This window comes from Hyla sarda, chromosome 2 (genome assembly GCF_029499605.1).
Source record: "Hyla sarda isolate aHylSar1 chromosome 2, aHylSar1.hap1, whole genome shotgun sequence".
Taxonomy (NCBI): domain Eukaryota; kingdom Metazoa; phylum Chordata; class Amphibia; order Anura; family Hylidae; genus Hyla; species Hyla sarda.
The window spans coordinates 408,275,162-408,296,243 of NC_079190.1; the positions used below are offsets into that span (position 1 = coordinate 408,275,162).

The following is a 21,082-nucleotide window of genomic DNA, read 5'->3' on the forward strand; positions in this document are numbered from 1 at the left end:
AGATATTTATGCACACGGCGATACCAAATATGTAAACTTTTTTTAAATTGATTTATTTTTTTGTGAAATGGGAAAATAAGGGTACAACAAAAATAGAGAAACATAGCCGCATATCCACCATTTGTATTTTGATTTTCTTGCTTCTCAGCATAATTTCAAAAACAAACAGGTTGTTAGTATACATTTTGATCAAACAGTACAAGCCCACTTGCCATGTCAAGGCCACCTAGTCAGAGTGGGTCCCTAACCTAACACTGGCTGGGCTGGGCTCCGACCACTGCCTCCGAGACATCAAATTCACAAGGGGAATGACCCAGTGGCCCGGCAGCCCCACTGCGGCCTGACCAAGCCCCTGGCTATGGGCCACACCACCCCACAGACAATGCAGAAACAATAGCCGCCAGAGAGTGTGCTCCCTACCAGGGGGCTGGGAGAATGTAAGGAGGAAACCCTTATGCAGTCTACTGCTAATTAAAAACACTTACCGTATATACTCGAGTATAAGCCGACCCGAGTATAAGCCGAGACCCCTAATTTCAAGCCAAAATCCCAGGAAAAGTTATTGACTCGAGTATAAGCCTAGGGTGGGAAATACATCATCCCCCCCCCCTGTCATTATCCAGACCCGTCATTAACATCCTCATCATCATCACCGCCTGTCATCATCCAGACCCTCATCATCACCTGTCATCATCCCACACATCCCCCCTTCATCATCCCCTTGTCATCATCCCACACATCCCCCCTTCATCATCCCCTTGTCATCATCCCACACACCCCCCCTTCATCATCCCCTTGTCATCATCCCACACATCCCCCCTTCATCATCCCCTTGTCATCATCCCCACCCCCCTTCATCATCCCCTTGTAATCATCCCACACACCCCCCTTCATCATCCCCACCCCCCTTCATCATCCCACCCCCCCCCCTTCATCATCCTCTTGTCATCATCCCACACCCCCCCTTCATTATCCTCTTCTCATCATCCGCCCTCAGTGGTCTTCAACCTGCGGACCTCCAGAGGTTTCAAAACTACAACTCCCAGCAAGCCCGGGCAGCCATCGGCTGTCCGGGCTTGCTGGGAGTTGTAGTTTTGAAACCTCCGGAGGTCCGCAGGTTGAAGACCACTGCGGCCTTCGGCATCATCCAGCCCCCTCTCACCCCCCTTTAGTTCTGTACAGTACTCACCTCCGCTCTGCGCTGGTCCGGTCCTGCAGGGCTGTCCGGAGAGGAGGTGGTCCGGTGGGATAGTGGTTCCGGGCTGCTATCTTCACTGGGGGCGCCTCTTCTCCGCGCTTCCGGCCCGGAATAGAGGCGTTGCCTTGACAATGACGCAGAAGTACGTTGGCAATGAACGTACCTCTGCGTCGTTGTCAAGGCAACGTGACTATTCTGGGGCCGGGCCCGAAGCGCTTAGAAGAGGCCTCCCCGGTGAAGATAGCAGCCCGGAACCACTATCCCACCGGACCACCTCCTCTCCGGACAGCCCTGCAGCACCGGACCAGCGCCGAGCGGAGGTGAGTACTGTACAGAACTAAAGGGGGGTGAGAGGGGGCTGGATGATGTCGAAGGCCGCAGTGGTCTTCAACCTGCGGACCTCCGGAGGTTTCAAAACTACAACTCCCAGCAAGCCCGGACAGCCGATGGCTGCCCGGGCTTGCTGGGAGTTGTAGTTTTGAAACCTCTGGAGGTCCGCAGGTTGAAGACCACTGCGGGTGGAGAGTCCACTCGAGTATAAGCCGAGGGGGTTGTTTTCAGCACGAAATATCGTGCTGAAAAACTCTGCTTATACTCGAGTATATACGGTATGCTGAACGGGTGGAGTAGAGTGCTGGCCATTGAAGAGGGGAGAGACTACAATGTACAACAAAAATAGAGAAACAGCCGCACATCCACCATTTGTATTTTAATCTACTTGCTTCTCAGCATCATTTCAAAAACAGGTTGTTGGTATATATTTTTATCAAAAAGTAGCCAGGGGCTTGGTTGGGCAGCCGTGGGGCTGCAGAGCCATTGGGTAATTCCCCCTGTGGGCTTGGTGTCTTGGAGGCAGTGGTCACCGCCCGGTGGTACGCCAGTGTTAGACTAGGGACCCACTCTGATGTGCAAGTGGGCTTGTACCTTTTGATCAAAATATATACTAACAACCTGTTAGTTTTTGAAGTTATGCTGAGAAGCAAGTACATAAAAATACAAATGGTGAATGTTCGGCTATGTTTCTCTATTTTTGTTGTACGGAAAATAAGGGTAACTACATTTTTTATTAAGGGGGGGGGGATTTTATATAATTTTAGAAACTATATATATTTTTTACACTTTTTAAATCCACATAGGGGACTTTGATATGCAATCATTAGATTGCATTTACTCTATACTGCTATGCCTATGGCATAGCATTACACAGTGTGATCGGTGATCCCTGATATAGGCTACATCAGTAAATCGGCGGCACGAGGCAGGTAAGGGGACCCTCCTCTTGCGTTTTAGGTCACGGAACCCCTGCAATCATGTTGCGGGGGTTCCGTGAGCTACCAGAGATTTTTTGTTTCACTTTAGAAACCTTAATTGGCATTGATCACGGCATTTAAATGACCGGCAGCTGCGGGATAGTAGCTGACACTCACTGTTCTGAAGCGAGCGTAGTTCCTGTGCTTGCTTCAAAGCCGCTTAAGTACTCAGGGCGAACAGGTACGCTCTTGGCCCTTAAGTACCAGGGGACAAGGGTGAACCAGTGCGCTCTTCATTCTTAACAAGTTAAATGTATACTTGATTTATTTTATTTATTTTTTAAATGTAAACGATAAAACAAGGAAAAAACATCACTAATATACTTTTATGGGGAAAAAATGTATTCCACAGCACAGTTTTTTGTGCAGAACCTTACTATCCCACAAAAAAATCATACACAAATGTACAGGGGACAAAAACAGGTCCAACCTGACATGCTTCTGGTAACCTTTACATAGTAAAAATCTATGGGGGAGATTTATCAAAGGATTTAAAAAAAATGCATTGGTGCTGAATTTATCAATAACGACTTCTCGGCGACAAGTTGCATCGGCTTAAAGTACACCGAAATGTCAGACTATCCTGGGGCAGGTTTAAATACAGGCTGAAGCATACAGTACAGACCAAAAGTTTGGACACACCTCATTCAAAGAGTTTTCTTTATTTTCTTGACTATGAAAATTGTAGATTCACACTGAAAGCATCAAAACTATGAATTAACACATGTGGAATTATAGACATAACAAAAAAATGTGAAAAAACTGAAAATGTCATATTCTAGGTGGAAAGTGTCCCCAAGTGCAGTCACAAAAACCATCAAGAGCTACAAAGAAACTGGCTCATATGTGGACCGCCCCAGGAAAGGAAGACCAAGAGTCACCTCTGCTGCGGAGGTTAAGTTCAACCGAGTCACCAGCCTCAGAAATCACAGGTTAACAGCAGCTCAGATTAGAGACCAGGTCAATGCCACACAGAGTTCTAGCAGCAGACACATCTCTAGAACAACTGTTAAGAGAAGACTGTGTGAATCAGGCCTTCATGGTAGAATATCTGTTAGGAAACCACTGCTAAGGACAGGAAACAAGCAGAAGAGACTTGTTTGGGCTAAAGAACACAAGGAATGGATATTAGACCAGTGGAAATCTGTGCTTTGGTCTGATGAGTACAAATTTGAGATCTTTGGTTCCAACCACCGTGTCTTTGTGTGACGCAGAAAAGGTGAACGGATGGACTCTACATGCCTGGTTCCCACCTTGAAGCATAGAGGAGGAGGTGTGATGGTGTGGGGGTGCTTTGCTGGTGACACTGTTGGGGATTTATTCAAACTTGAAGGCATACTGGACCAGAATGGCTACCACAGCATCTTGCAGCGGCATGCTATTCCATCCGGTTTGTGTTTAGTTGGACCATCATTTATTTTTCAACAGGACAATGACCCCAAACACACCTCCAGGCTGTGTAAGGGCTATTTGACCAAGAAGGAGAGTGATGGGGTGCTGCGCCAGATGACCTGGCCTCCACAGTCACCAGACCTGAACCCAATGAAGGCAAAAGAGCCAACAAGTGCTAAGCATCTCTGGGAACTCCTTCAAGACTGTTGGAAGACCATTTCAGGTGACTACCTCTTGAAGCTCATCAAGAGAATGCCAAGAGTGTGCAAAGCAGTAATCAAAGCAAAAGGTGGCTACTTTGAAGAACCTAGAATATGACATATTTTCAGTTGTTTCACACTTTTTTGTTATGTTTATAATTCCACATATGTTAATTTACAGTTTTGATGCCTTCAGTGTGAATCTACAATTTTCATGAAGTCATGAAAATAAAGAAAACTCTTTGAATGAGAAGGTGTGTCCAAACTTTTGGTCTGTACTGTAGATCTTGAAGTCTGTGTGCAGAATTTATCAAGAGCCGTGCCACTTTTGATAAATTAGGTGCACAGTAGACCAGCCTAACCCTCTGTAGTTTGGTCTATATTGATGCCGAACATAGACCGCTTTGATAAATCTCCCCCTATGGGTATACCACGCATGGTTTATATACCATTTTAAGGTGTCTTCTGGCGACCAGAGGTCTTGCAGGATCGTTCTTCTGATTAGTACTATGTTATTAACCCCTTAAGGACCAGGGGCGTACAGGTACGCCTTTGCTCCCTGGTACTTAAGGACCAAGGGTGTACCTGTATCGGGCCAGGGTGACTGCTGATATCTATCAGCAGGCACCCCGCGCAAATGCCTAGGGGGTCAAATTGCAAGTGAGCTCACACTTGCGATTTGCTGCTATTCCAGGTCATACAGGTCTATAGTGACCCGGAAAATAAAGGGGATCGTGGATGTCCTAGACACCCACTCTCCCCTTGAAGCAATAGGAGTGAGGTGGCAGAGGTGCCACCCCTCCTATCTCTGCTATTGGTGGTCTAGACGCGACCACCAATAGCTGATCGGGGGCGAAGGGGTTTACTTTCAGTTTCCCCGTTCTGCCCACCCACAATAGGCGGGGCAGGACAGGGAAACCGACAGGGACCGGCGCCGAAGATCCACTTACCCATCGGTGACGGCAGTGGGCGACGATCAGCGGTGGTAGCGGGCGTCAATCGGCGGAAGAAGAGGATCCGACGGAAGCCGGCGAGTTACTTAGCAACATCTGGAGGGCTACAGTCTGAGACCACTATAGTGGTCTCTAAACTGTAACCCTCCAGATGTTGCAAAACTACAACTCCCAGCATGCCCAGAGAGCTGTTTATGCATGCTGGGAGTTGCAGTTTTGCAACAGCTGGAGGTCTACAGTTTGAGACCACTGCACAGTGATCTCTATACTGTGCACCTCCAGATCTTGCAAAACTGCAACTGATAGCATACCCACATACCAGTTTGCTGTCTGGGCATGCTGGGAGTTGTAATTTTTCAACATCTGGAGGTCCACAGTTTGGAGACCACTGTGCAGTGGTCTCTAAACTATAGCTCTCCAGATGTTGCAAAACTGCAACTCCCAGCATGCATAAACAGCAAATAGCTGACTCGGCATGCTGGGAGTTGTAGTTGCATACCTCCAGCTGTTGCATAACTACATCTCGCAGCATGCCTTTCGGCGATCAGTACATGCTGGAAGTTCAAGTTTTGCAACAGCTGGAGGCACACTGGTTGGAAAATACTGAGTTAGGTAACAGAACCTAACTGAAGGTTTTCCAATCAGTGTGCCTCCAGCTGTTGCAAAAGTACAACTCCCAGCATGCACGGTCTGTCAGTACATGCTGGGAGTTGTAGTTTTGAAACAGCTGGAGGTTTGCCCCCTCATGTGAACGTACAGGGTATGTTCACACTGGCGGGTTTACAGTAAGTTTACTACTTCAAGTATGAGCTCCGCCAGTGTGAACGTACCCTAAAAACACTACACTACACTAACACATAATAAAGGGTAAAACACTACATTTACACCCCCTTACACTGTCCCCCCAATAAAAATAAAAAACGTATTGTACGTCAGTGTTTCCAAAACGGAGCCTCCAGCTGTTGCAAAACAACAACTCACAGCATTTCCGGACAGCCACTGACTGTCCAGGCATGCTGGGAGTTTAGCAACAGCTGGAGGCACCCTGTTTGGGAATCACTGGCGTAGAATACCCCTATGTCCACCCCTGTGCAATCCCTAATTTAGTCCTCAAATGTGCATGGCGCTCTCTCACTTCAGAGCCCTGTCGTATTTCAAGGAAACAGTTTAGTGCCACATATGGGGTATCTCCGTACTCGAGAGAAATTGCACAACTAATTTTGGGGGCTTTTTTTTCCTTTTACCCCTTATGAAAAAGAAAAGTTGGAGTCTACACCGGCCTGTTAGTGTAAAAAAAAAATTTTTTTTACACTAATGTGCTGGTGTTGTCCTTTACTTTTTATTTTCACGAGAGGTAAAAGGAAAAAAAGACCCCCAAAATTTGTAACGCAATTTCTCCTGAGTACGGAAATACCCCATATGTGGGCGTAAAATGCTCTGCGGACGCACAATAAGGCTCAGGAGTGAGAGCGCACCATGTACATTTGAGGCCTAAATTGGTGATTTGCACAGGGGTGGCTGATTTTACAGCGGTTCTGACATAAACCCAAAAAAAAATAAATACCCACATGTGACCCTATTTTGGAAAGGACACCCCTCACGGAATGTAACAAGGGGTATAGTGAGCCTGAACACCTCACAGGTGTTTTACAAATTTTCATTGAAGTTGGATGGGAAAATGAAAAAAAAAATTTTTTCACTAAAATGCTGGTGTCACTCTAAATTTTTCATTTTCACAAGGGAAAATAAAAAAAGCCCCCCTAAAATTTGTAACCCCATTTCTTCTGAGTAAGAAAATACCCCATATGTGGATGTAAAGTGCTCTATGGGTGCACTACAATTCTCAGAAGAGAAGGAGCGCCATTGGGATTTTGAAGAGAAAATTTGTCTGGAATTGAAGGCCACTTGTGTTTACAAAGCCCCCATGGTACCGGAACAATGGACCCCCCACATGTGACCCCAACTACACCCCTCATGTAATGTAATAAGGGGTACAGTGAGCATTTACGCCCCACAGTTGTCTGACAGATTTTTGGAACAGTGATCCGTGAAAATGAAAAATTTAATTTTCCATTTGCACAGCCCACTGTTCCAAATATCTGTCAAACGCCAGTGGGGTGTAAATGCTCACTGCACCACTTATTAAATTCTGTGAATAGGGTCACATGTGGGGGGGGTCCACTGTTCTGGCACCACGGGGGGCTTTGTAAATGCACTTGGCCCCTGACTACCATTCCAAACAAATTTTCTTTCCAAAAGCTCAATGGTGCTCCTCCTCTTCTGAGCATTGTAGTTCGCTCTTAGTGCACTTCAGGTCAACTTATGGGGTACCTCCAAACTCAGAAGAGATGGAGTTACACATTTTGGGGGGTATTTTCTGCTATTAACCCTTGCAAAAATGTGTAATTTGGGGGGAAACACACATTTTAGTGAAAACAAATTTTTCTTTTTACATATGCAAAAGTCGTGAAACACCTGTGGGGTATTAAGGCTCACTTTATTCCTTGTTACGTTCCCCAAGGGGTCTAGTTTCCAAAATGGTATGCCATGTGTTTGTTTTTTTTGCTGTTCTGGCACCATAGGGGCTTCCTAAATGCAACATGCCCCCCAAAAACCATTTCTGAAAAACGTACTCTCCAAAATCCCCTTCGTTTCTGAGCCCTCTACTGCGCCCGCGGAACAATTTACATAGACATATGAGGTATGTCCTTACTCGAGAGAAATTGGGCTACAAATATTAGTATACATTTTCTCCTTTTACCCATTATAAAAATTCAAAAATTGGGTTTACAAGAACATGCGAATGTTAAAAATGAAGATTGTGAATTTTCTCCTTCACTTTGCTGCTATTCCTGTGAAACACCTAAAGGGTTAAAACACTTACTAAATGTAATTTTGAATACTTTGGGGGGTGCAGTTTTTATAATGGGGTCATTTGTGGGGTATTTCTAATATGAAGACCCTTCAAATCCACTTCAAACCTGAACTGGTCCCTGAAAAATAGTGAGTTTGAAAATTTTGTGAAAAATTGGAAAATTGCTGCTGAACTTTGAAGCCCTCTGATGTCTTCCAAAAGTAAAAACACGTCAATTTTATGATTCAAACATAGAGTAGACATATTGGAAATGTGAATAAAAAAAAATATTTTGAATATCCATTTTCCTTACAAGCAGAGAGCTTCAAAGTTAGAAAAATGCAAAATTTTCTAATTTTTCATCAAATTTTGGGATTTTTCACCAACAAAGGATGCAAGTTACCACAAAATAACAATCTCGGAATCAGAATGATAACTAAAAGCATTCCAGAGCTATTAATGTTTAAAGTGACAGTGGTCAGATGTGCAAAAAACGCTCTGGTCCTAAGGTGTAAAATGGCCTGGTCCTTAAGGGGTTAAATACAGTAGTACTATACAGTATATGTAATATAAATATAATACATGTTATAATTTAACCCCTGTACCTGAACGTCCTGAGTCCGCTCCCATTCTATAACGCTTGGCCTCCCGTTTTAGAACATGTGGCTAATAGCGCACGGCACTGATCGCGGTGCCACGCGCTATTAACCCTTTAGATGCAGCATTCAAAGTTGAACGCCATGTCTATAGTGAAAGTAAAACGTTGCCGGTTAGCTCAGGTGGCTGTTCGGGATCGCCGTGGCGAAATCGCGGCATCCCGAAAAGACAGCAGGAGGGTCTCCTACCTTGCCTCCTGGTGTCCGATCGCCGAATGACTGCTCAGTGCCTGAGAAACCATTGAACAATGTTAAAGATCAGGGCATTTAGTTTTATTGCCACTAGAGGGTGAATAAAAAGTGAATAAAGATCATTTAACCCCTTCCCTAAGGGGAAGTGTCCGAATTATAAAAATACATCATTAATTAAACCACACGGTCAATGGCGTGCGCGCAAAAAATATCCAAAGTCCAAAATAGTGCATTTGTGATCACTTTTTATATCATGAAAAATTAATAAAAAGCGATCAAAAAGTCCGATCAATACAAAAATGGTACCGCTAAAAACTTCAGATCACGGCGCAAAAAATTAGCCCTCATACCGCCCCATACGCTGTAAAACAAAAAAAGTTATAGGGGTCAGAAGATGACAATTTTAAATGTATAAATTTCCTGCATGTAGTTATGAAGGAAGAAAAAACAAAAGTGCAAAAATGGAAAAACCTTAAGGGGTTAAATAAGTTTAAAAAAAATAATAAGAAAAAAAATGTTAATGCCAAGTGCTGTGTAGTTCACTAGGTTTTTGCATACAGCCAAATTAATTGTACTGTAACATAGACAAGAATGCAGTGTGAATTCACCCTAAGGCTGTGTTTATGCAGTGTACTTTGAGGCTCAAAAATATGATTATGCTGCAAGCAAAAATAGCAAGTTTTTTAATGTTGCTTTTTAGGGCATTTTTATGCCTTGAAGAAAATTAGTCCCCTAGTTTTCAAGTATTTATATTTAGACTTAAAGTAGTACTCCGAGATAGAGGTTTTTTTTTTAAGTCACAGTCTACCTATTATGAAATAAATATATATATTTACTTACCTCCCACCACTCCTTCAGTGCCTCCATTGTCCCGCTGCGGGCCCTGGTTCCCTGTGGTCAATGCGTCACGCTGCGGCTCAGTAAATCGCTGGCCGCAGCAATGTCCTGCCTCGGTCCGGGGTTTAACTGAGCAGCAATGTGATGTATTGAGCCCTGGTACCAGGATGAAGGCTCATTACTTTACATTGCTGCTCAGCCAATCTTGGCTAAGGTGGGACATCGCTGCAGCTATTCTGCAGTGTGACGTTTTGACCACAGCGAACCAGGAAGGGGAGCACACATCATGCTCCTGTCAGAGCAGTATAGGTTTGCTATGGAGATTTGCTGGACAGTTCCTGACACAGACAGAGGTGTCAGCAGAGAGCACTATGGTCAGATAGAAAAGAACAACTCTACTTCCTCTTTAGTATACAGCAGCTGATAAGTACTAGAAGGATTCATATTTTTAAATAGAGGTAATTTACAAACCTATTTAACTTTCTGGCACCAGTTGATTAAAAAAATATATATAGTTTTCCACCGGAGTACCCCTTTAAAATGGTATTCCGGTATTTTTTTAGTTTCAAGCTATGTGCCCCAAATGCCGATTAATGTGTAGTGTCAATGAAAGGAGATCTGCAGCCATAGACACTTATCCCTCATCCGCAGGATAGGGGATAAGTGTCTGATCGCGGGGGGATCTGAATGCTGGGACCCCACACGATCTCCTGTATGGGGCCCCGACTCTGCCATGGCTCTCCCCTGGAGATGGCATGTCTGCCGCATGATGCCGCGGCCGACACGTTCCCTCCATGTATGTCTATGAGAGGCGGAGATGCAGCGTTCGTGCATCCCTGCCTCTCCCATAGAGCTGTATGGAGGGGGCCTGTCGTCCATCTCGGTCGACACGTGCATTAGCCACGCAGAGCCGTGGTAATGCCGGGTGCCCGTATGGGAGATCGCAGGGGGTTCTGCAGATAGGGGATAAGTGTCTATGGCTGCAGTACACTTGTATTACCTGTCTGAGGTGGATTGTGCCATTTTTTTACATTTTCATGCCCTCAATGCCTCTCTATTCTTGTGCACTAGGGATGACTGTCATCTCAAGCCTTTTAGCAAGTTAGCTTGTCTTCCCCCGACAAGTCATCACCCTTATAACAGGTGCGGCCCATCTGTACATTCCGCCATGCCATCTCTGAAAGCGTCCCCTGCTGTCGTGATCTCTGCACAGTCTGCAGGCGGTCATGGGAATAGAAAAAAATGGCATTATCAACCCCAGAAAGGTAATACAAGTTGACACCATGCATAACTTGGCATCAGGGAGACATAGCTTAATCTTAGAAAACCCCTTTAAAATGACCCAAACCAGTTGTCATGTTCACATTCTTAGGCTTTGTTTACAAATACTGTTTACACTCTTTTTTTTGGGCTTAAAAACACAGTTTAGTTTTTGTGGCATTATGGTGAAGATTCATTAAAACTTGTGCAGAGGGCAAGGAAAGTTGACCAGTTACTATGGGCAGTTGGTCACCTTTTCCTCCGCACAGGTCTTGATGAATCTCCCTCTATGCCCCCCTCCAAAATGTATCAAGATATGAATTTTTATTAGAATTTTTCCAGTCATGTATTCTTTAATCATGATTGTAAGGGTACCTCCAAAGTTGACAATTATTTTAAAATGACATACAGCAATGTGCACGATAGTCATCTTTCAAAATTGGTGCTCAAATGTCTGAATCTCTTAAATGGCTCAATTTCCCTAGTGTGCATGGGCCCTTAGTTGCAGCGGTGCAATCGTTGCCCTCTTCCCTTAATTTGGACCACACTTTGTGCCACCACTACAAATGGTACGACATTGGAAAGGACAAGTACAAGTAAACCTTGAGGGGACTGGGGTACTTGCCTGAGTGCCAGGGCCTCTTCCACCAAGTAATTGGTAAGGGTGATCATATGTCTGTATTGTTCACACACTACTGTATTGATGCAGTTCTGCATATTCTATTTTGAAAATCCAGGAGTGGATGTTGAAGAAATGAACTGTATGTAGGAAGTTCCTATAGGGAAATTAATTTTTTTAAAGCAGAGGAACAGTGGAGCAGTTGCCCATAGCAACCAATCAGATTCCAAGTTTTGATAAATTTCCCCCTTAGACTTCTGCTTGTTCGTCTTATCATAGTTTTGTCTGAAAAGAACATAAAAGACGTACTAGATGGTAGTGAATTGTCACAGTCAGCTTGCTGATCATTGGTTAATATGGGTGACAAGTCATTGCCAGAGGTGTGTACCTATGACTTATTGCCTTTTCCTAATAAAATAAACATTTACATCCGGAAGTCATGTTTGCATCACTGTATCCTTCGGGAACTTAGCTCCTTAAGAACTCAGCCTGTGTGTGCCTTAAATGAGCACTGATACTTTAGAAAAGTCTTGACATTGTATATTTGACATATTGTCAAAAGTTTTGATGAGTGTTCAAACCATGACCGATGGCTGGCACTAGGATAAGAGCCCACTACGCAAGTCAAACTTACAATTTAAGTCTATGAGATTGTCTTGGTCAGCTGCACCTTTTCTATGTCAGATCTAAACTTTTGACATCTCTCGAGGACATGACAAAAGTTTTTTTTAAGCGTCAGGTAAAGTGTACCGGTGAATAAAAAAAAAACTTTTGACCTGTTAATAAGTTTTACCGGTTGGGCTGTGAGTGTTTAGTCCCCAACCGATCACAAAAATGAACTGCTATATGTGTGGTGAGGGTGTGATGAGCGCAGATTGAATTACCCTAGAGGCAGATGGCATTAACCCCTTGTGTTCGTGATGCCATGGCGTGTTTTATCCTCTACACCACCCAAAGGTATACCGCTGGATCCTGGGTTAGGCACGGGGGCAAATAATGACTCCAACGCCAAGTTACGGAACAACGGCAGCTTTACTGAGTTAGACAGGTGTAACAGTCTTAACAGATCAGCCAGACTCCAGGAGGTGACCAGTGATTTCAGAGATCTCAGGGCTCGCTGGGACTTGTAGTGGACTTGGACAATTTGATGCAGGGCCACGCTGACTTGACACAGATTAATCTTGACTGGGACTGACTTGACAGACTTCACCCCATTTGTAGCTTACCAGGTTTTGGCATTCACCTGCAGGGCAGTGGACTTTTGGATGTGTGGCTGGCTGCGTGGTAGGCTTCAGGCCTCCTTGGGACACCACACACTCTCTCTCAGGACTTGACCTCACTGTACTCAGCAAAGACTGGGACTAAGAGACTGAACTAGCTCCAACCAGGGTTTATAAGTGGGAGACTCAGGAGGGGTCCCATAAGTCACATCTCACTGGTACCTTCCTTGGTTACAATGCATAGCAACATTACTTAACCCCTTGGAAACGGAGGGTTTTCCAGTTTTTGAACTTTCATTTTTTCCTCCTTACCTTTTAAAAATCATAACCCTTTCCATTTTGCAGCTAAAAATCCATATGATGGCTTATTTTTTTGCGCCACAATTTCTACTTTGTAATGACATCAGTCATTTTACCCAAAAATCTACGGCGAAACGGAAAAAAAATCATTGTGCGACAAAATTGAAGAAAAAATGCCATTTTGTAAATTTTGGGGGCTTCCGTTTCTACGTAGTAAATTTTTCAGTAAAAATTACACCTTTTGTTTATTCTGTAGGTCCATACAATTAAATTGATACCCTACTTATATAGGTTTGATTTTGTCGTACTTATGGAAAAAATCATAACTACATGCAGGAAAATTTATATGTTTAAAATTGTCATATTCTGACACATATAACTTTTTTATTTTTCTCCGTATGGGGCGATATGAGGGCTCATTTTTTGCGCTGTGATCTGAACTTTACTGAGGTACCATTTATGTATTGATTGGACTTTTTGATCCCATAGGGGGCTATAACACTGCGAACACTGATCTTTTACATTGATCATTGGTTTCTCACAGGAAACCACTGATCAGTGATTCTGCCGCTTGATTGCTCATGCCTGGATCTCAGACACTGAGCAGTCATTTGGCGATTGGACAGGATGGAGGAAGGTAGGGACCCTCCTGCTGTCTTTACAGCTGTTCGGGATGCCGCGATTTCACCGCGGCGATCCCGAACAGCACCCTGAGCTAACCGACACTGCTTTACTTTCACTTTAGATGCAGCGTTCAAAGTTGAATAGTTGAAATGGTTAATAGCGCGCGGCACCGCGATCAATGCCACGCGCTATTAGCCACGGGTCCCGGCCGGGCCCGTCAGGGAGCGGGCTGAGGGCGTATAGGTACGCCCTCCATCCCCAAGGAGTTAAAGGTACATAGCACTATACACGTTACATTAATTATCATAGGCATTTAACACTATTCACGGAACAATGGTACAGGGGGGGTTGGCAGGGATCACTGAATGGAGTCTGCCTGACAGTGCAGCAAGGGTACAGAGATGCAACTCCTGTACTGGGCCTCCACAAACTCCCCCCCTCTTAACAACAGCCATCCTCAGTGCCCAGTCCTGGAAGGCGGACGAACATGAAGTGGCCACTGAGGCCTTGAGATAGCAAAAAGCAGTTCCTGGGGCATGTCACAAATGTCCTTCACAGGGCTGGTGAACAAATCATTTGGTGAAGAGTCCATATAGCATTGCTCTTAACATCCACACATGCTCCAATGCGTGAGGATATTAATAATTGGTATTATGAAATAAACATGTGAAATCTTTTTGGTCTTGCAACTGCATACTTAGCAGATATTTGATTTGGATCGGCTGCCTGAGGCTTTCTACCCCAATGTCTTTGCTAATGGGGCCCTTCGGCAATAGCTACTTCTCCCCATAACATTATACAAGTAAATACACATTTTCTGACAACATATGACAATATTACCTACTGTATATACACATTAGCTATGTCACTGTACTTGTTACACCTCCAAGAGAACTCTCTGGCCACAAGAGTACCCTGTACACAATGGACGGGAAAGTAGACATTAAACATTTGATGATACAATTGATGACTATTGTGGACTGACTATACTGACTTTATGGCTACAGTCCTGACTAAACATGTAATATTTGACTATTTTAGAGACATAAGCGCTATGTACATTACTTACTATCTGTACAGGAAATGTCATTAGAATTATTTATTCTATACTGACTAGACATTAGTATAGCTATTTATTGATAACTTTTATACAAAGGTGCTACTACTTTCTGTACCTGGCTGGTAACTGCCCTGGCAGTGAGGTAGAGGATACGCTGCACCTGACAGGGTCAGGATACCTCCCATACAATTGCCATGGGCAGAAAAGACATTAAACAGTTCAGACATTTTTGTATAAACACATGATTTACATTTTATTACAATGTGCCTTAAACAATCCAATCTGACAACAATGATGATAATTGCATTCACTTGTGCAAAAAGAATAAACAATATATTACTGTATAAATATATTTTGGAGTACATGAAATTACCCAAATGGTTACAGGAGCTCTTGATTAGTCCACCAGGAACTTTTCTTAAACACTGCAGGAACCTAGAAAACAACAATGGTGCTTCACAAAAGTGATAAACCTATCAGGCTGTATTTGTGGGAGAGGTGTTGAATATTTAACGCATGCCCCCAGTCACACCGGTGCTTGCATGTTTGTGGGAGGGGCGTTGTATATTTAATGCACGCCCCCGTCACACAGGTGCGTGCGTTGCGTTTGGCAGGGTTTTCAGTTACTGTGGTCCGCTGTTAGCTCGTAGGTCCCCTCTAGCAGTGTGTGGAGATTGGTGGCAGAGGTTTTCCGGTCATAATCTGGGCTACGGTGGGTAATTGCCGGTATCTGGCGATACAATCTGTGTTTACTTATGTTCTTATATGCGCTGTCATGTCACGGTGGGCCGGGGCGGGGGTCTCCAGCGCTGCCGAACAGAACAGCGGTGGTACCGGGGTGTATTGGGGGGCTTGTGGGGGTTATGTCTTATTTATGCACGCAGGGCAGACGTTTGATGGGAACTTACCAGGGTCCGTGGCTTCGCTGGGGTCCCGGGGGCTGCGAGTACCTGCAAGGTTTCCATTGCCGCTGCACGCTGACTGCAGTGCACGGATGCCGTCGCTAGGTGGCGCTGCATGCGCACGTGTACTGCTGGTCATTTGGTTTATATAAAGTTTGTTATAAAAAAAAACAATAATGAAAAAAATATATATATAATAGAGAGGTGGTTGTGGATTCAATAGTTATGTTATGTTGGTAGGGGAATTCATAGGTTCGTACCGGAAGTACATTATCACGTACCAAAGTAGCTATCCCTAAGCTAAATTTCCCTATTCCCCCTCCCCATCTGTCCCTGACACTAACTACATCTATCCCTGTCTGTATTTCTGCCCAAATCCCCATAAAATTACCTTATGTAGAACGGCTGCAGGAGCTCAGAGTTTAGCTCTCTGGTGAGGGCAGGAAGTGGGCGGCCCCAGCAGACGCGACGTCATCTGAAGCCTGGCCAGGGCTCGCTTCCGCCCGTCTTCTCTTTCTTTCCTGTAGCTCGCACGCTGCAATGAATGAGGAGAGGGAGATGTAGGGGGGCGGGGATATTTAAATTTTGCGTGCCGCACGAGCGCTGTACTCGCTCTCTGCCTGTATAGGAAACAGGCAGAGAGCGAGCACAGCGCTCGTGCGCGCAGCACATGCGTTCTGGACCACGCTGCCCGGCCAGCGTTGATCCGAATGTGCTGAACGTCATTGGGGGAAAAGTAATCCTGAGCCATATAGGGTGACACCTAGTGGCCAGGTTTACAAACGTAAAAAAAAACACATAAAACATGATTTAAAAAAAAATATAAAATATATTAGAAACATTTTTTTTATAATTTTTTTTTTAATGAAAGTACCCATTTAAGGTTGAAAAAAAAAAGTGTCTTATACGGTTCATACACTTGTAATATCATATATAGTGCATATAGTTATCGTGTTTTTACAGTACATTCTTTTACGTGATAGGCTGCTTTGACACTATGAAAAGTACCTGTTATATAACCCCTGTTATAAAATAGCAGGCAATCGCGGGGTTAAACCGCCATTAGAAAATCTCTAACGTACGTATGTACGTACGTTGTATTTGTCAATTACAGTACATTTGGTTGTTTATAGGTGTTTATCTATATGTGGTATAAATATTATAGCAGTCATAAGATGTGTTTTTTCATGGTAGCATTTACAGTGCGTAAATTTCATTCATGTAGTTTCACACGTTATAGTGTTTTTACATCATAGTATTGCAGTGCACATACGTTTTTAGCATTGGGGCACACACGTCCTTTACATTAGTAATATATGTCTTTTACTTTCGTTGCGTATGTGTTTGCATAGCTTTGGTAGCGTGTAATCTTGTCAACGTTTTCTGTGGGTAGACGTTTTGAGTCTACAATAAAGCTTTCAAATGTATAGGGGATAAAGTTTTTTGTTTAACAGCTTTATGGTATTATGTCATAGCCGTTATATCATTACACAACAATATCACAACTCATAGACGGTAGACATAGATGGTATACACATCATACCTGCCTTGTGTGCAGAGGAATACACTGTGCAGTTGTTGTCACTGATATGTCTTCAGGGCAATAACATCTCGACATACAGTTGGCTGTATACTCTTTATACCTAACACGGCTGGAGGAGGATGCACTGCGGAGTTGTTGTTAATGACACGCTTTCAGAGCAACAACGTCATGGCGCATAAGGGTTGTAGTCCCGTCATACCTGCCACACCTGAAGTGGGATACACTGCGAAGTTATTGTCACTAACATGCTTTCTGAGTTATAGTTTAAAGACACATAGTAAAAAAAAAAAAAAAAAAATGAAACGATGGTGATGCCAGACCTGTCACGTGTACAGGCACGAGGGTTACGCAAAGAACTGTCACACCTACAGGTACAATGATTACGAAAAGACCTGTCACATCTACAGGCACAACGGTTACAAAAAGACCTAGTAAAGGTTCAGGATGGTGGTTCTCGAATTGAACTACAGGTTCGAGGGTTACGCAAAGCACGGTTACAGGCACGATGGATATGAAGTTATCTGTCAATCGCGGCAGGACGGCACATCGGGGTTCACTTTTGAGGCAGAAGTTTGGCGGTTTAAGGTTGGGTCAGTGTCCAGGTTGGGGTTATTTGAGTGTAGTCGATGGCACGTAAGACCTCTCAGGTGGATAGGCACATTGTCTATGCATAGTCCTGGCCTGTCTAGAGGTACAATGGCGATGCAAGGTTCGATTACCCGCAACAGGCAAATGCTTCGGAGTACAGTTGGTGGGTAGTTCATGGTATGGCTGTCGGTACAGTTCGGGTAGTCTTCAGGTAAGTTTTCTCGAGCTTAGTTCTGGTTACAGGTAAATATGCACATCATGGTCAAGGTCTGTCATGAGGTCAGGTTACTTGTTTGTCAATTGGCTAACAGTTTCTGTTTTGGGCCTCTAAAATAGGGATTGGATAGTGTAGTTTAGGCCTGACAGGCAGCTATCAGTTTCTCTTGGTTTAATGACACATGTCAGTATATTTAGCTTGTATGCTAGCATGGTCTAGAGTCAGTGCTGGCTTATTCTTCAGAATATGTATAGTGGTTATAGCTAGCCATCACTAGGTAAAGCCATCGTTCATAATTAGTTGGTTGATTTTACTGTCATAGGGGCTGTTTATGAGGTTTATGCATTCTACTACTTAACCTACCAGGTCTGGTGTTTTGCCCTCTAAAGGCCTGCCCCCGGTCGCAGCGATGGACACAGTTCAGCCGTTGTTAAGTTTAACCTTCCATGTAGGTACGTAGAATGTTTGTGACGTGAACACGATGGGAAGTTCTCTCTGACCATGTCACAGTTCATTTCTCACATAAGGTCATTGATCACCATCGGGAATCCTTGGTCACTCTTTTCACATTGGTGCAGATTCTGCAGTATCACGACACAAGGTTCCTCCGCACATTATACAGAAGTGAGGCAGGTGGAAGTCAGGCTGCTATGCTAATTATGTCCCAAATCCTCACAACAAAATGGCTGATGTCTTCAGATACCTGGTACAATAACCCCCCGACCTACGATGGCCCCGACATATGATAAAATCGACATACGATGGCCTCTCAGAGGCCATCGCATGTCGATGTCAGCATCGACATACGATGCTTTTATATGTCGGGGCCATCGCATTAACTGCTATCCGACAGCGCAAAATGCTTAAGCTGCTGTCGGATAGCAGTTTAAGCATCCCTGGCAGGTTCGCTTACCTATTCCTGCTGCTCCGGGTCCACTTCGCGATCCTCCGGTGTCTTGCGCATCTTCTCCAGGGTCTGGGCCTTGCTTTTCGGCATCGTTATTACGTCACTACGCACGCCGCTCCGGCGCAGCAGCGTAATAACGTCACCAGAAAGCGAGGCCCGGACCCTGCAGAAGATGCGCAAGACACCGGAGGATCGCGAAGAAGACACCATAGCAGCGGGACAGCATTGGGAGCCCCTGGGACAGCATCGGAAGCGGTGAGGACCTGGTCCGGAGCGACGGGGACAGGTGAGTACAGCTTCCTATACTTTACATTGCACGGATCCCTCAACATACGATGGATTCGACAAACGATGGGTCGTTTGGAACGAATTACCATCGTATGTTGAGGGACCACTGTATTGTAATTCCAATAAATGATTTTATTTCAGCACGGTTTTGTGTTTTTGCCCTCTAAAGGTTTACTCTCGGTCGCGGTTTTTGGGCACAGTTCAACCGCTTTACTATACAGTGTTATGCATATGTGTTATTAGTTTCCTTACAGGAACCACTGAAGAAGTATTATCTACTGGTGTAGGTACATCTTGCCGGTCACATGTGGCGCCCCCACCACAAGTGATAAGCCAATCAGGCTTTGTGGGAGGGGCGTTGAATATTTAACGGACCCCCCCCATCACACAGGTGCGAGCGTATTTGTGGGAGGGGTGTTGTATATTTAATGCACGCCCCCCCCATCACACAGGTGCATGCGTTGCATTTGACGAAACCCACCCTCCCCCCTATCTTTTCTTTAACAATTAATAGGGTATGCCCTCTAAAGGCTAACCCTCGGTCGTGGTTTTTGGGCATGGGCACAGTTCAGCCGCTTTACTATACAGTGTTATGCATATGTGTTATTAGTTTCCTTACAGGAACCACTGAAGAAGTATTATCTACAGGTGTAGGTAAGTCTTGCCGGTCATGTGTGGAGCCCCGACCACAAACAAAGTTAATCTGGACTTAATAGCAAAGTTATCACTCATAACTCTTCAGCCTGGGAATTTTCCATCCCAGCCTCGCCTATCAGACTGCTTCCTAGACTGGGACATATAACGGGGACCACGGGACTGTGCCCCTTCCAAAAGACTAACTTGTGTGTTCCAATTCACTCTACACAGGGTAGACTCGGTTATGGAGGAACTAATGATAACTACAATTTGAACAGCAGCAGCTTGCACCACTGGGGGCACGGTGTTGGTGCCTGTTGGTCCGGCCAAACCTCCTCAGCAGAAGTAGGCCGAGGCACTTTAGTTGGTGTCCTGTGAGCAGGCCAAATCTCCTCAGCGCTAGGAGTAGGCCTGGGCACACCTGTACTGGATACGGCTGCTCCTTGACTTTGGGTGTACTTGGGAGCGGTGACAGCCATCTTAGGTAGCTTTGACAGGTACTTAGGTAACTTGGACAGGTACTCATGCACATCACAGACTACTTGTGGCACATCGCCAAATAGGCAGCGGTGGTGACCGGGGGCATGCTTCAGGCTTCTGGACCTGGAGGGTATGCTCTGGGCAGAGAAAGCTGCCTCAGCCAGGGTACTCGCTTCCGACTCCTCCATGAAGATCTCCGCCCAAGATCCCCAGGTCTAGTGATGAGGGGACAGCCTCACCAGTGACGCTCCTCTAGACGATGCCAGAGTACCTTCCACTGGGGTTGCTGGCCACCCTCCATCGTCCTTGGGCAGCAGGACTTTGAGATAGGCTTCTTCGGCCTTGATGGAGATTCTCTGTAAACGATCCACCAGCTCTTGAAACATGTGCGCCGTGGCAACTTTCCGGGCCTCTGGCGCCATCTTGTGACTCTCTCCGACCTTGTGCTTGCTTGCTCCGCCATGTTGCTTACCTCACAGACTTTTGGCAAACTGAAGAGGTCTAGCGGCGCTGTGTCTTTTATACAGGACTTCGGGGAAAATGGCCACCAGCCGGAAGTGCGTCAGCGGTGCAGTGCTGACTTCTGCTCCCCCAGCAACGAGGGGCAGATCTTTCAGGTTCCACTTTAGATTCAATACAGCAACATGGTTTCCACGACCAAGGGTGGGACGCTGACCAGTGCGGGACATTTTCGCGCGCTTCTCCGGCACATCTTTAACCCTTTCAGGTACGGACAGTACTTTGTTTCTCAGCATAGCTTCGTACCGAATTTTACACATGGTCGGCACAATTCTTGGACAGTTCACAATGGTAGATACAGACTTTTCTGCACCTCTATTTCACAAG

The 21,082-nt window shown here is 44.9% G+C and overlaps 1 protein-coding gene across 2 annotated transcripts in view; it reads right to left on the minus strand.

Moving 5' to 3' along the window:
* DHRSX (dehydrogenase/reductase X-linked) overlaps nt 1–21,082 on the minus strand; it is a 474,272-nt gene that overhangs the window by 319,866 nt on the left and 133,324 nt on the right. The window contains exon 1 of one of the 2 annotated variants that reach the window (XM_056558835.1): nt 17,121–17,318. The exons of the other annotated variant lie outside the window; for it this stretch is intronic. The gene's annotated coding sequence lies outside the window, so the exon portion shown is untranslated. Of the gene's footprint in view, nt 1–17,120; nt 17,319–21,082 lie in introns of those variants that run through there. 2 annotated transcript variants of the gene reach the window in all.